Below are 16,903 nucleotides of genomic sequence, written 5' to 3' on the forward strand. Positions count from 1 at the left end.
GCCCCTTACACATTATGCCAACCTTTATTAATGCCGTTATACACATAATGTCCCTAACATATATTCCACACATTATTAATGCCCTTATACATATAATGGCACACATAGGGGGATATTCAATTGTTTGAAAAGTCAGTTGGGTGTCTGTTTTTTCCTATCTTATAAACAGGAAATAAACAGACACCTAACCGACTTTTCAAACAATTGAATATCCCCCATAATGTCCCTTTCACATATGCCGCACATTATTAGTGCACTTATACACATAATGACACACAATCTCCTTTACACATATGCCACACATTATTAATGCATTTACACACATAACACACATAATGCCCCTTACACATATGCCAACACTACTGCACAACCCACCCACACACAGCACTCACATGGTCGCTAACACTGTGACCTCTTCTTGGATACAGATGTGTCCTCATACATCTTGCTTCAATACACCATGCAGCAGGAGATGCCCGGCGGGAGTCAGCTGGCAGCTCTGCTAATGTTGGGTGCCTTTTTTTTGATGAAAATGCATCTTATTTGCATTACTGTGTGGCTAGGGTGCACAAGCAGCTTCTGCTGATTAAGATTATATGCAGCATTACCATGATAAGCAGTGATAAGAAACTAAAATACAAAACCTGAGAAAAAACTGTTATTTGCTGTTTACATTGATTACAAAAATATCCAGTAAATCTTTAATATAATTTTCAAGAAATGATCTCTGTAATAGCAGTGTATGTTTTTATTTTATTTTCTTGTGCTTAAATTCAGTGACTCGTGCAGTAGGCTATTGGGCAATACTAGGAAAGTAGGAATGCACTGCAAAGTATGTGCAGTACATACAGTTACTAGATATGTCCACTGAGTGTCAGTATGCAACAGTGACATAAATGCTGCTTGAACGAGTTTTGCAAGTAATACCACTTTTCCTTTGACCTAACAATCCTGGATTTTTGCATGTGAACACGCATCAACCGTGGATTTTTGGCAATCCAACCCGAGTCCCCGACCTCGCTCTTTACCCAGGTCGGGCTGTGGACCCTGGAATTTGCCGGGTGATAGAGCTGGCAATTTCTCGTGGAAAAGTAGTAATGCAGCAAAAGTAATGCAAATCATTGCAGCTAACTTTCTTAATTCGACAAATAGAAGGGTTGTAATTGCTGCATAGAATAATTATGACTCTATGGGGTATATTTACTAAAATTCGTAATTAACTGAATGAGGTTAAAGTTCAAACACGAATGGCATCGAATGTGTGAAATTGCAACTTTATGAATTTTTTACGACTCATTTACTATGCTGTCGTATTCTGCATTTTCGAGTTTTCCGATGTCGATGTCATTCGTATTTTCAGGCAGTCTTTTACGGGAGTGAATAGTAAAATACTGCCGACATTAACACAATGAATCTCGGCCGAATCTGTGAGATCCGTGCAGGGCTTCATTGTGCACCTTTAAAAAAAAAATAAAGTGTTAAAAATCCCCCCCAAAAAATGAGTGGGGTCCACCTTCCTAAGCCAAACCAGTCTCGGGCTCTTTGAGCCGGTCCTGGTTGAAAAAATCTGGGGGGAAAAATGACAGGGGTTCCCCCATATTTGATCAACCAGCACCGGGCTCTGCGCCTGGTCCTGGTGCAAAAAATACAGGGGACATAAAGCGTAGGGGTCCCCCGTATTTTTTGTACCAGCACCGGGCTCCACTAGTCAGAGAGATGCCACAGCCGGGGGACACTTTTATATAGGTCCCTGCGGCCCTGGCATTAAATCACTAACTAGTCACCCCTGGCCGGGGTTCCCTGGATGAGTGGGGATCCCTTAAATCAAGGGGTCCCCCCCTCCAGCCACCCAAGGGCCAGGGGTGAAGCCCGAGGCTGTCCCCCCCATCCAAGGGCGGCGGATGGGGGGCTGATAGCCTTGTGAAAAAATAAGAATATTGTTTTTTGTAGCAGTACTAAAAGTTCCAGCAAGCCTCCCCGCAAGCTGGTATTTGGAGAACCACAAGTACCAGCATGCGGTGGACAAACGGGCCCGCTGGTACCTGTAGGACTACTACAAAAATACCCCCCAAAAAACAGGACACACACACCGTGACAGTAAAACTTTATTACTTGGCAAAAAAACAAACCGGAAACCCGAACCACGCACTGAAAGGGGTCCCATGTTTACACATGGGACCCCTTTCTCCGACTGCCAGGACCCCCCCTGACTCCTGTCAAAGAGGGTCCCTTCAGCCAATCAGGGAGCGCCACGTCGTGGCACTCTCCTGATTGCCTGTGCGCTCCTGCACTGTCAGTGAGGCTGCGCACAGCAGAGATACAATGCAGTGCATAGGCGCTCCATTGTATCCAATGGTGGGAACTTTGCGGTCAGTGGTGAGGTTACTCGCGGTCAACCGCTGACCGCAAAGTTCCCACCATTGGATTTATTGGTGCGCCTATGCGCTACATTGTATCTCTGCCGTGCGCAGCCTCACTGACAGTACAGGAGCGCACAGGCAATCAGGAGAGTGCCAAGACGTGGCGCTCCCTGATTGGCTGAAGGGACCCTCTTTAACAGGAGTCAGGGGGGTCCTGGCAGTCGGGGAAAGGGGTCCCATGTGTAAACATGGGACCCCTTTCAGTGCGTGGTTCGGGTTTCCGGTTTGTTTTTTTGCCAAGTACGTGGATTATAAAGAGGACACTTGCTACACTGGATTATGTGAGTATAATTTTTTTCACAGGTACACCGTGGAGTCTACATGGAGAAGTGGACCGAGCCTCGTGTGAACATAGGTAAGTATGTGTGTATGTAGGTGTGCATGTATGTAATAAAGTTTTACTGTCACGGTGTGTGCGTCCTGTTTTTTGGGGGGTATTTTTTTGTAGTAGTACTACAGGTACCAGCGGGCCCGTTTGTCCACCGCATGCTGGTACTTGTGGTTCTCTAAGTACCAGCTTGCGGGGAGGCTTGCTGGGACTTTTAGTACTGCTACAAAAAACAATATTCTTATTTTTTCACAAGGCTATCAGCCCCCCATCCACCGCCCTTGGATGGGGGGGACAGCCTCGGGCTTCTCCCCTGGCCCTTGGGTGGCTGGAGGGGGGGACCCCTTGATTTAAGGGGTCCCCACTCCTCCAGGGTACCCCGGCCAGTGGTGACTAGATAGTGATTTAATGCCAGGGCCGCAGGGACCTATATAAAAGTGTCCCCCGGCTGTGGCATTATCTCTCTGACTAGTGGAGCCCGGTGCTGGTTCAAAAAATACGGGGGACCCCTACGCTTTTTGTCCCCTGTATTTTTTGCACCAGGACCAGGCGCAGAGCCTGGTGCTGGTTGATCAAATATGGGGGAACCCCTGTCATTTTTCCCCCCATATTTTTTCAACCAGGACCGGCTCAAAGAGCCCGAGGCTGGTTTTGCTTAGGAGGGGGGACCCCACGCATTTTTTTTTCTTAAATTTAACCCTTTCACACCCCTTCCCACTGATAAACATGCACGGATCTCACGGATCCGTGCATGCCTATCAGAACACGGTAAAAAAAAGCTTTTTTTTACGATTTGTATTTTTTCACGGCAGTGTTTGGCTATTGCCGGCAGTGTTTGTGAAATTGAATTTTTAGTAAATTACCGAGTTGTATCAAATAACAGCCGTATTTGACCGATGGTGTATTCATTCGTATTTTTTTTCTTTGACTTCAAAAAAAATATGAATGCCCTCATCACTGCCGAGATTTGAGTTTAGTAAATTCCCGAGATGACACTTTGATGAAAAAACACCAAATCGGTCAAAATCGGGAGCTTAGTAAATATACCCCTATATGTGCATAATAATGAGGGAAGAAAAAAAGAGAGCTGTTGGTTAGTGCAAAGAGGAACTTTCTTAAATTTTAATGAGTGCTCACATTACACCCCCTAGTATAACATTGATAGACAAGGTTGGTGACTGGGACATCAAAAATATTGTGGGTTGTGAGTGTGACCAGATCTGTAGAGAGCGGCGCTGGGCCAAGGTACTATAGGTTGCGTGGCCTGATCTAGGGGCATGGCCATGTTTCCTGGAAGTTACTCAGGAAGATGGCACAGTGCCAGAATTTTTTCACCATGCGGAGCCATCTACCAAAGATTTCACTGGGCGCTGCAGAGGGGGAGGAGGTTACTAGGTAACTATATACTTTGCAGGGGTGTGGGCATACCCGGGCCCTTCCAAAGAGCCTGGGTAATTACAGTGGCAAACGCAGGATTTGCATGGGGGGGTTTCCAGAACAGGGCGGAGCCAATCACGGGGGTGGGGACTGAGGTGACCCAGTATATGCTGGCTCCGTAAAACTGGTGTGTGTATATATATATATATATATATATATATACACATATCTACACACACACACATATATATATATATATATACATATACACACACATACATATACACATATACATAGCATATTAAACATGCATACATACATATATATATGAGCCCTTTTTGTATATACCTTGTTTGTGACATGAAGATTACATGGAACCAAGTTTTGTGAATAAATGACTTTACTGCGTATATTATAACAAGTCTGGAGAGTGCTATCTTTCTCCACTGTTAATGTGGAGAAACACTGTACTGTACATATATATATATATATATATATATATATGTACACACACATACAGTACACACATATATATATATATATACACACACACACACACACACACATGTATATATATATATATATATATATCTATATTATGTGTGTGTGTGTGTGTGTGTGTGTGTGTGTGTATATGTATGTATGTATATACATGTGTATATATGTATGCACATGGATATATATGTACTATAATTAAAATAAAGTAAACTTTTATTGCACTTACAAGTGCCACCAGGAAGACAGCAGGCTGCAGAGGACTCTAGACAGCCATTAATAATACTCATGCAGCTAAAGAAAATTTTTTTTTTAGTGGAGGGGGGTTTCTGGGTACTCGGAAACCCCCCCTGGGTGCGCCACTGAATTAGTATAGCCTCCCCCTCTCGTCGCCAGTGGTTGGGGCACTGAGTACCGATAGAGCTGGCTGATATAAAGGATATATCTGTATGGCAATCTGTATTTGCAAGTACAAAAAACCTCATAAAATCAGGCGCTAATTTCAAAAACATTAACAAGACATTTTACCAACTATGTAGTGTACTAGAAAGTATGTATGTGTGCGTGTTGTGTGCATGCAAGTATATATATATATATATATATATATATATATATATTAGAGATGTGCACCGGAAATTTTTCGGGTTTTGTGCTTTGGTTTTGGATTCGGTTCCGCGGCCGTGTTTTGGATTCGGACGCGTTTTGGCAAAACCTCCCTTAAAAATTTTTGTCGGATTCGGGTGTGTTTTGGATTCGGGTGTTTTTTTTCAAAACCCCCTCAAAAACAGCTTAAATCATAGAATTTGGGGGTCATTTTGATCCTATAGTATTATTAACCTCAATAACCACAATTTCCACTCATTTCCAGTCTATTCTGAAAACCTCACACCTCACAATACTATTTTTAGTCCTAAAATTTGCACTGAGGTCGCTGGTTGACTAAGCAAAGCGACCCAAGAGGGCGGCACAAACACCTGTCCCATCTAGGAGTGGCACTGCAGTGTCAGGCAGGATGACACTTCAAAAAATTGGCCCCAAACAGCACATGCTGCAAAGAAAAGAGAAAAAGAGGTGCACTGTGGTCGCTGGACGGCTAAGCTAAGCGACACAAACACCTCAATATCACAGGAATTATTCGTTCTAATCAATGGTATTATTGGTCCAAATCACTGGAAGAAAATGACAAAATCACTGGAATTATTCATTCTAATCAATGGTATTATTGGTCCAAATCACTGGAAGAAAATGACAAAATCACTGGAATTATTCGTTCTAATCAATGGTATTATTGGTCCAAATCACTGGAAGAAAATGACAAAATCACTGGAATTATTAGATCTAATCAATGGTATTATTGGTCCAAATCACTGGAAGAAAATGACAAAATCACTGGAATTATTCGTTCTAATCAATGGTATTATTGGTCCAAATCACTGGAAGAAAATGACAAAATCACTGGAATTATTCGTTCTAATCAATGGTATTATTGGTCCAAATCACTGGAAGAAAATGACAAAATCACTGGAATTATTCATTCTAATCAATGGTATTATTGGTCCAAATCACTGAAAGAAAATGACAAAATCACTGGAATTATTCGTAAACATTTGTAGAAAGTCGCTGCTTTCTGATCACAGAAATGCTCAGATATTCCTGCGAATCCACAATACCTTCCCAGAGGAAAAAGAAATTGAGAAACCGTTGTTTGAGAACGTTTGTTCTCTTTCCCTTACAAAGGAACAAACCACTTTCCAAGAAGACTGACGTTTTTGGGATTATGGAGACGTAGGGGGGTATATTTACTAAGCTGACGATTTTGACCGATTTGGTGTTTTTTGTTCAAAGTGTCATCTCGGGAATTTACTAAACTCAAATCTCGGCAGTGATGAGGGCATTCGTATTTTTTTTATGGCTGTGTTGTAAAAATACGAATGAATACACCATCGGTCAAACGCGGCTGTTTAGGTATAGAACTCGGTCATTTACTATGCATTCGTATTTGAAATCTCTACCGTGAAAATGCATGTGCGGCCGTGAAAAAATACAAATCGTAAAAAAAGCCTAAAAAAAAGTAGACCTGCTTTTGAGAAGCGTGTTTACATGTGTTACCAATTATACATTACTCACACCTGAATGTTTTGACCTTTAAAAGGGATCCAAGCACATGTTTCACATCTCTCACTCTGAAATGGCTGCTACCGTGTGTAGTACTGATTTCTTGTTTGCTGGGGGATACCTGAGACTGCTCCATGAGGCAACAATAAACCAGGGCCAGGAAAGTGAACATGGTCAGTAGGTTGTAGAGGTTCCGCGGAGGCTGCGGAGGCCTCGTTTTTTTATGGGGCGTTTAAACTTGAACGCATTGGCCAATGACCAGGTTATACAGATGTTCAGGCTAAATAGAAACAACATTTTCCATCTGTATGACCTTGTCAAACTGAACCTAGACCCTGAGACAGCACGCTCTCGCTCTGTCTCAGGCGTGCACAAACTTCTGGCTGTGTTGCACTTTATGGCTACTGGCAGCTTCCAGCCTGTGACTGGCGATGTAATTTGTATCTCACAGCCCACCTTTTCAAAATATTTAATTCAGGTGAGTTAAAACATACATACACGTCTATGTCTAAGTGGTGCTTCTGTTATGTAATATAACACAGTATAGTATTGATTACAGGTCATGACACTCACCTTATATTTTGTAATGTCCACTCAGGTTTTGGATGTCTTGGATGCCCACATAGATGCCTCTATCTGCTTCCCTACCCAGGAGTCGCAGTGGCATGCAGTCAGGGTAGCTTTCTATGAGCTTGCTGGCATGCCCAATGTGCTGGGTGCCATAGATTGCACACACGTTGAGCTGAGACCACCTAGGGGCAGGCCATATATTTATACCAATAGACATCTGGGCCAATCCACTAATGTGCAGGTGGTTTGTGTAGCAAATTTAACAATTATGAGTGTTGTTGCGGGTTACCCTGGCGGCTGCCATGACTCCTTCATCCTCAGTCAGTCATCCCTCTATGATAAGTTTGAGGCCGGACAAATGCCTGATGGATGGCTGCTGGGTATGTTCCAAGTGTGTTGTGTGTATGTGTGGTAACTTCAACCTCCTTATTTTTTTATTTTATTTCCCATAAACCACATGTCCTAATTTTGCCTATATCTGTCTTTCAGGTGATGGTGGTTATGGCTGCTACTCTTGGCTCCTTACTCCATTGTCCCAACCTTATTCTCCTGCTGAACGCAATTATAATAATGCACATAAATCCACACGGAATGTGATAGAAAGATGTTTTGGGGTGCTGAAATCTAGGTTTCGGTGTCTGGATAAGTCTGCAGGGCTTTTGTTGTATAGTCCCTCAAAGGTGACTAGGATTGTGTTCTGCTGCTGTTTTCTTCATAACATGTGTTTGCGCCAACATCTGCCACATGTTGTTGATGAAGAAAACAGTCAGCAAGTAGGTGATTTAGAAACACCTGGCGACAGTGTGAGTACAGATGTAGGGAGGCAGGTAAGGCAAGAAGTGAATCTGCGTTTTTTTAACGGTAACTATTATTTAGTCATAAATAACCTTGCCTAACCACTATTATAAAATGTTTTATAGGTCTTAATTATGTTTGTGTTGCGTTATTGTTTGTTATTTCTCATGTTGTTTACAGTTAGGCAATAAAATGTATAACTTACACTGTCACTCATTAGCAAATGAAACAATACACATATTGCGTGTGAATAATTTATTACCTTGAAAACAGGCATTTTTAGTGAAACAATTCCCAAAACATTATTTGTAAAGAACTATTTGCTGCAGCCTTCATCATTTTTTTTTTTTTTGTGTGTGCTGGGTGCAGAGGATTGGCCTGGTTCTTTGGTCCGTGTTCTGCTGGAGCGTCTAACTGGGGAGGTAACTGGGGTCTGGCTTGGTGTGGTTGTTCCCGGGCTCGAGCTTTCTTGGTGTGATGCCAACACATTAAGGCTTTGGCTCAGGTTGTTTAGGCTTGCAGTCAGTTGTGTATTAGTGGCAGTGTTGTTGGCAATAATTCGGGAGAGGTTTTCGTTTATCAGTTGGTTGTGTTGAATAATTTGAATAAGGGCTTGTTGCTGCCGCTGTTGGTCATCCATAATTCGTAGCAAATTGGCTTGCATTTGGCTGTTGTCTGCCCTCATCTGCTCCATTGAATTGGAAATTCTGCCAACCTGAACTATCAGTTGAAATATGAGTTCCGACTGAGTCTAGGCAGATGATGGGGCAGACTGGCAAGGTATTGGGTGTGGGTGTTTAGGCAGGCATAGTGTTGCGCCTGTTGTGTGGCCCAACTGCTCCAAAACTCTGGGGCCATTTGTTGCTGGGGTGGTGTTGGGCTCAATTGGGGGCTGTGGGATGTTTGGGGTGGTTGGGTTATGTCCTGCGGCGTGGTTGGCTGGGTAGGATCTATCGCTTGCAGGTGTAGTGTGTACGTATCCTGCAAGTCAGATTCCTGCTGGGCATCCTCGGGCATGATGGGTGGTTCTGTATGGGGTTGAAGACAGCCACTATTTAGTCAATATTTTGCATTGGTCTTTTTACAGCTTTACGTCAACATGCATTACTTCTTAAGATTCATGTTGGAAATGATAAATAGATTGTGGCCTAAACTTAACTATGTAGCTCACCTTTTCGTAGAAATATGTGGCTTCTAACGTTCCCTACTCAGTTGAAAAATGTTTTAGTGAATTGTTGGACTCTGAGCCATAATTAATGTGCGAACACGAAGAACTCTAACAATTACCAATTACTACATTTACATATTGTGTATGAAGCTTCCTTTTGTAAAACACACACAATACAATAAATGTGTTGAGCAATACACTCATACTGTACATTGTTCAAGGCAGACAGTGGTCTGGCCAAAACTTAAAAAAATATAGTGCAAAAAAAAGAAAACTTTAAAAATGGTTAAAAATGTCTTAAGGTGGCCTATGTTTAGAACTGGTGATGTTGGGCATGCAAAACAATTGGATTAGACTTAACATTTATGTAGCTGTTTCTAGCAAATAAAAAAAATGGTTGCTATGGCCAACATCACATCTGAAAATGAAACCATAAAAATAACGTTACCCCCATGTGCTTGCTGTTGGTGATTATTACAAGGATGACTTTTTATTTGTAACACATTTTTTTTGGCTGTGCACAAACAGTGGGGCAGATGAATTAACCTGGATAAGGCATAAGGAAGTGATAAACCAGTGATATGTGCAAGGTGATAAAGGCACAAGCCAAACAGCTCCAATCTGTGAATTAACAGTTAGGATCTGATTGGCTGGTGTCTTTATCACCTTGGACATATCACTGGTTTATCACTTCCTTATGCCTTCTCCAGGTTAATACATCTACCCCACTGTTTTTTAACTTATTTACAATTAATTGTTATGTTTACTCACCAGACAACTGAGGGGATTGTGGATCCTCGCTTTGTGGGCTGACCAAAATGGCTTGTGGTGGCAGGGATGACACTGTGGAGATGCGCCGTTATGGTGGTGAGGATGCTGCTGGAGATTCAGCCTCAAGACGGCGTCTCTTGGTAGGCATCCTATGGAGACTATCCGAGCCCTGTGATGGGCGCCTTAGTGGAGGGGGGTTTGATGAAGAAGGACCTATGTGATAAGATAAACATTAACATTCTGCTTTTCTATGTGTTTTCCGAATATGTGTATAGACTACATTCTTACCTGCATCGCCAGCATCTGCATCTCTTGGCAATGTGGGTTGTGGCCTGGCTGTGCTGCGTCTCTTTCATACTGTAGAAATATGAAGAATGTCCTTATGAACATACTATTATGTTTATATGTTTATGCAAAATCCTTATTGTGATGTAAACATATGAGGAACCTGATGAGAAGTAAACAAAACTATGCTTATGCTTTTCTGCCTGACTTCATTGGGTGTGTATAGTTCAATTATGAAACAATTACACCAACTAATCCATACACAAAGGTGCAGAATTCACAATATTATACCAGCGCCGTAACTACCTATGTGCCAGGTGTGCCTGGCACACAGCGCAGTTACACTGAGGGCGCACGGCGAGCGGCATGTAATGAGTCAAATTGACTCAATACATGCCGCCTCTGCTGGGTGCTGTGCGCTGCTCTGGAGGGAGAGCAGCGCCGGAGGCAGAGAAGGAGTAGGAGGGAGGGGGACTTGAGCCGCAGCAGCGCTATGTCATTGATAGCAGCGCCGCTGCAGCACTCCCCTCTCCTTCTGTATTGGCTGCCCGGCGCTGCTGTGAAATCTGGGATGCGGTTCCCTCATCCCAGCATTCTCAGCAGCGGCCAGCCAATACGGAAGGAGAGGGGAGTGCTGCAGCGGCGCCGCTACCAATGACATAGCGCTGCTGCGGCTCAAGTCCCCCTCCCTCCTCCTCCTTCTCCACTGTGGCTGCCCGGGATCTCTGCCAGCGCCGAGGAGCCTGAGAGATGGTAAGTATATAGCTCTCTCTCTCTCTCTGTGTCTCTCTCTGTCTCTCTTTCTCTCTCCCCTTCTGTCTATCTCTCTTTTTCTCTCTCTCTCTGGTGTCTGTCTGCCGCAATGTGTAAAAAGGGGGATGGCTGCCGCAATGTGTAAAAAGGGGGACTGGCTGCCGCAATGTATAAAAAGGGGGACTGGCTGCCGCAATGTGTAAAAAGGGGGACTGGCTGCCGTAATGTGTAAAAAGGGGGACGCTGTCTGCCATAATGTGTACAAAAAGGGGACGCTGTCTGCCGTAATGTGTAATAAGGGGGACGCTGTCTGACGTAATGTGTAATAAGGGGGACGCTGTCTGCCGTAATGTGTAATAAGGGGGACTCTGTCTGCCGTAATGTGTAATAAGGGGGATGTTGTCTGCCATAATGTGTAATAAGGGGGACGCTGTCTGCCGTAATGTGTAATAAGGGGGACGTTGTCTGCAGTAATGTTTAAAAAAGGGCATGCGGTCTGCCGTAATGTGTAATAAGGGGGACTCTGTCTGCCGTAATGTGTAATAAAGGGGACGTTGTCTGCCGTAATGTGTAAAAATGGGGACGCTGTCTACCGTAATGTGTAAAAAGGGGGACGCTGTCTGCCGTAATGTGTAATAAGGGGGACGTTGTCTGCCGTAATGTGTAAAAAAGGGGATGCCGTCTGCCGTAATGTGTAATAAGGAGGACTGTCTGCCGTAATGTGTAAAAAGGGGGACGCTGTCTGTCATAATGTGTAATAAGGGGGACGTTGTCTGCCGTAATGTGTAATAAGGGGGACTGTCTGCCGTAATGTGTAAAAATGGGGACGCTGTCTGCCGTAATGTGTAAAAAGGGGGACGCTGTCTGCCATAATGTGTAAAAAGGCACGCCTTCTGCCATAATTTGTAAAAAGGGGTTCTACCTGGTGTAGTGGTGCTACTGTGCAGCGTAATTTGAATAATGGAGACTAATATGCACCGTAGTATGAATTGGCATTATTTTGTGGCCACGCCCCTTCCCCATGAAGCCGCGCCCCTTCACCCATGAAGCCATGCCCCTATATATTTTTTGCGCGCCTATGGCGCGCACTACTCCTGTCTTGCGTAGGGGGGCGCCAATGCCATTTCTTGCACACAGCACCAAAATACCTAGTTACGGCACTGTATTATACTACTTAAAACTAGTGATGTGCACCGGACATTTTTCGGGTTTTGTGTTTTGGTTTTGGATTCGGTTCCGCGGCCGTGTTTTGGATTCGGACGCGTTTTGGCAAAACCTCCCTGAAAAATTTTTGTCGGATTCGGGTGTGTTTTGGATTCGGGTGTTTTTTTTACAAAAAACCCTTAAAAACAGCTTAAATCATAGAATTTGGGGGTCATTTTGATCCCATAGTATTAATAACCTCAATAACAATAATTTACACTCATTTTCAGTCTATTCTGAACATCTCACACCTCACAATATTATTTTTAGTCCTAAAATTTGCACGAGGTCGCTGGATGGCTAAGCCAAGCGACACAAGTGGCCGACACAAACACCTGGCCCATCTAGGAGTGGCATTGCAGTGTCATACAGGATGGCACTTCAAAAAAATAGTCCCCAAACAGCACATGATGCAAAGAAAAAAAGAGGCGCACCAAGGTCGCTGTGTGACTAAGCTAAGCGACCCAAGTGGCCGACACAAACACCTGGCCCATCTAGGAGTGGCACTGCAGTGTCAGGCAGGATGGCACTTCAAAAAAATAGTCCCCAAACAGCACATGATGCAAAGAAAAAAAGAGGCGCACCAAGGTCGCTGTGTGACTAAGCTAAGCGACACAAGTGGCCGACACAAACACCTGGCCCATCTAGGAGTGGCACTGCAGTGTCAGGCAGGATGGCACTTCAAAAACATCCGCAATTCTTCGGGCCACCGACAGCATCTCTTGCACGCCCCTGTCATTTTTTAAATAATTCTGCACCACCAAATTCAATGTATGTGCAAAACATGGGACGTGCTGGAATTTGCCCAGATGTAATGCACGCACAATATTGGTGGCGTTGTCCGATGTCACAAATCCCCAGGAGAGTCCAATTGGGGTAAGCCATTCTGCGATGATGTTCCTCAGTTTCCGTAAGAGGTTGTCAGCTGTGTGCCTCTTATGGAAAGCGGTGATACAAAGCGCAGCCTGCCTAGGAACGAGTTGGCGTTTGCGAGATGCTGCTACTGGTGCCGCCGCTGCTGTTCTTGCTGCGGGAGGCAATACATCTACCCAGTGGGCTGTCACAGTCATATAGTCCTGAGTCTGCCCTGCTCCACTTGTCCACATGTCCGTGGTTAAGTGGACATTGGGTACAACTGCATTTTGTAGGACACTGGTGACTCTTTTTCTGAGGTCTCTGTACATTTTCGGTATCGCCTGCCTAGAGAAATGGAACCTAGATGGTATTTGGTACCGGGGACACAGTACCTCAATCAAGTCTGTAGTTGCCTCTGAATTAACGGTGGATACCGGAACCACGTTTCTCACCGCCCAGGCTGCCAAGGCCTGAGTTATCCGCTTTGCAGCAGGATGACTGCTGTGATATTTCATCTTCCTCGCAAAGGACTGTTGGACAGTCAATTGCTTACTGGAAGTAGTACAAGTGGTCTTCCGACTTCCACTCTGGGATGACGATCGACTCCCAGCAGCAACAACAGCAGCGCCAGCAGCAGTAGGCGTTACACTCAAGGATGCATCGGAGGAATCCAAGGCAGGAGAGGACTCGTCAGACTTGCCAGTGACATGGCCTGCAGGACTATTGGCTTTCCTGTGTATTTTGACCAGGCATGTCAATGGCCATATTCGTCCCACGGACAAGAGGTGTCTCCCCGGGTGCCTGACTTAAACAAACCACCTCACCATCAGAATCCTCCTTGTCAATTTCCTCCCCAGCACCAGCAACACCCATATCCTCATCCTGGTGTACTTCAACAGTGCCATCTTCATTTTGACTATCAGGAACTGGACTGCGGGTGCTCCTTCCAGCACTTGCAGGGGGCGTGCAAATGTTGGAAGGCGCAAGCTCTTCCCGTCCAGTGTTGGGAAGGTCAGGCATCGCAACCGACACAATTGGACTCTCCTTGGGGATTTGTGATTTAGAAGAACGCACAGTTCTTTGCTGTGCTTTTGCCAGCTTAAGTCTTTTCATTTTTCTAGCGAGAGGATGAGTGCTTCCATCCTCATGTTAATCTGAACCACTAGCCATGAACATAGGCCAGGGCCTCAGCCGTTCCTTGCCACTCCGTGTCGTAAATGGCATATTGGCAAGTTTACGCTTCTCATCAGACGCTTTCAATTTTGAATTTTGGGTCATTTTACTGAACTTTTGTTTTTTGGATTTTACATGCTCTCTACTATGACATTGGGCATCGGCCTTGGCAGACGACGTTGGTGGCAGCAGCTTCAGCACGAGGTGGAAGTGGATCTTGATCTTTCCCTATTTTAACCTCCACATTTTTGTTCTCCATTTTTGAATGTGTGGAATTATATGCCAGTATCAATAGCAATGGCCTACTAGTATATATACTGCGCACAATTGAAATGCACCACAGGTATGGATGGATAGTATACTTGACGACACAGAGGTAGGTAGAGCAGTGGCTTTCCGTACCATACTGCTATATATACTGGTGGTCACTGTCAGCAAAACTCTGCACTGTACTCCTCCTATATAATATACTGGTGGTCCCCAGTGCCCACAATAAAGCAGTGTGAGCACAGATATATGCAGCACACTGAGCACAGATATGGAGTGTTTTTCAGGCAGACAACGTATACTGGTGGTCACTGTCAGCAAAACTCCGCACTGTACTCCTCCTATATAATACAGCTGCTCCCCAGTCCCCACAATTAAGCAGTGTGAGCACAGATATATGCAGCACACTGAGCACAGATATGGAGTGTTTTTCAGGCAGACAACGTATACTGGTGGTCACTGGTCAGCAAAACTCTGCACCATACTTGCCTACCCTCCCGGAATGGCCGGGAGGCTCCCGAAAATCGGGTGACCCTCCCGGCCCCCCGGAAAGGTGGGCAAGCCTCCCGCTTTCCCCCTCGGCTGCCCGCAGCAGAGAACAAGTGTACGGACCGAGGGGGTCCGATGACGCGATTCGCGCTGAATCGCCTCATCGTAGCTCCGCCCCCGCTATGCAGCGCCTCGTTTCTCGGCACAGCACAGCTGGGGGTGGAGTCACGATGACGCGACCCTGATGCAACGCCCCCGGACCGCTCATCCTGCTGGCGGCCACGCCCCCGAACCGCCCATCCTGCTGTCGGCCACGCCCCTATGCACCTACAACGCTGCCTCCTCCCGGAGGAGAAAGCAGCAAAGTAGGTAAGTATGCTCTGCACTGTACTCCTCCTATATAATATACTGGTGGTCCCCAGTGCCCACAATAAAGCAGTGTGAGCACAGATATATGCAGCACACTGAGCACAGATATGAAGTGTTTTTCAGGCAGACAACGTATACTGGTGGTCACTGTCAGCAAAACTCTGCACTGTACTCCTCCTATATAATACAGCTGCTCCCCAGTCCCCACAATTAAGCAGTGTGAGCACAGATATATGCAGCACACTGAGCACAGATATGGAGTGTTTTTCAGGCAGACCACGTATACTGGTGGTCACTGGTCAGCAAAACTCTGCACTGTACTCCTCCTATATAATATACTGGTGGTCCCCAGTGCCCACAATAAAGCAGTGTGAGCACAGATATATGCAGCACACTGAGCACAGATATGGAGTGTTTTTCAGGCAGACAACGTATACTGGTGGTCACTGTCAGCAAAACTCCGCACTGTACTCCTCCTATATAATACAGCTGCTCCCCAGTCCCCACAATTAAGCAATAAGCACAAATATTATTAATCAACGGAGAGGACGCCAGCCACGTCCTCTCCCTAACATTTCCAATGCACGAGTGAAAATGGCGTCGACGCGCAGCTGCTTATATAGAATCCGAATCTCACGAGAATCCGACAGCAGGATGATGACGTTCGGGCGCGCTCGGGTTAACCGAGCCATACGGGAGAATCCGAGTATGCCTCGGACCCGTGTAAAATGGGTGAAGTTCGGGGGGGTTCGGTTTCCGAGGAACCGAACCCGCTCATCACTAATCACAAGTATGATGAGCAGGCAGGCAGCGGGCATTGGCGGCATCGGACTGAGATGCAAATTAGTGGCGGAGGGCTGGGTCAGTTGATGGTGGGCGAGTTTGTAAGCCATTGGTGGTGGCAGCGGGCATCGGCTCAGAGGCAGTAGCGGGCATTGGCTCGGCGGCGGTAGGGGTCATCAGTAGGATTCGGCGGACATTATGGTTGTAGTGCCTCACCAGCCACTGACCTCACCGCACGCCACTGGTGTGTACACACGGTAATATGGAGACGCTGTCTGCCGTAATGTGTAATATGGGGACGCTGTCTGCCGTAATGTGTAATAAGGGGACGCTGTCGGCCGTAATGTGTGAAAAAGTGGACGCTGTCTGCCGTAATGTGTAAAAAGTGGACGCTGTCTGCCGTAATGTGTAATAAGAGGACACTGTCTGCCGTAATGTGTAAAACAGGGGACGCTGTCTACTGTAATGTGTAATAAGGGGACGCTGTCTGCCGTAATGTGTAAAACAGGGGACGCTGTCTGCCGTAATGTGTAAAAAGGGGACGCAGTCTGCCGTAATGTGTAATATGGGGATGCAGTCTGCCGTAATGTGTAATAAGGGGACGCAATCTGCCGTAATGTGTAATATGGGGACGCAGTCTGCCGTAATGTGTAAAAAGGGGGGCGCTGTCTGCTGTAATGTTTAAAA

The sequence above is a fragment of the Pseudophryne corroboree genome, chromosome 1, assembly GCF_028390025.1.
Source record: "Pseudophryne corroboree isolate aPseCor3 chromosome 1, aPseCor3.hap2, whole genome shotgun sequence".
Lineage (NCBI taxonomy): Eukaryota > Metazoa > Chordata > Amphibia > Anura > Myobatrachidae > Pseudophryne > Pseudophryne corroboree.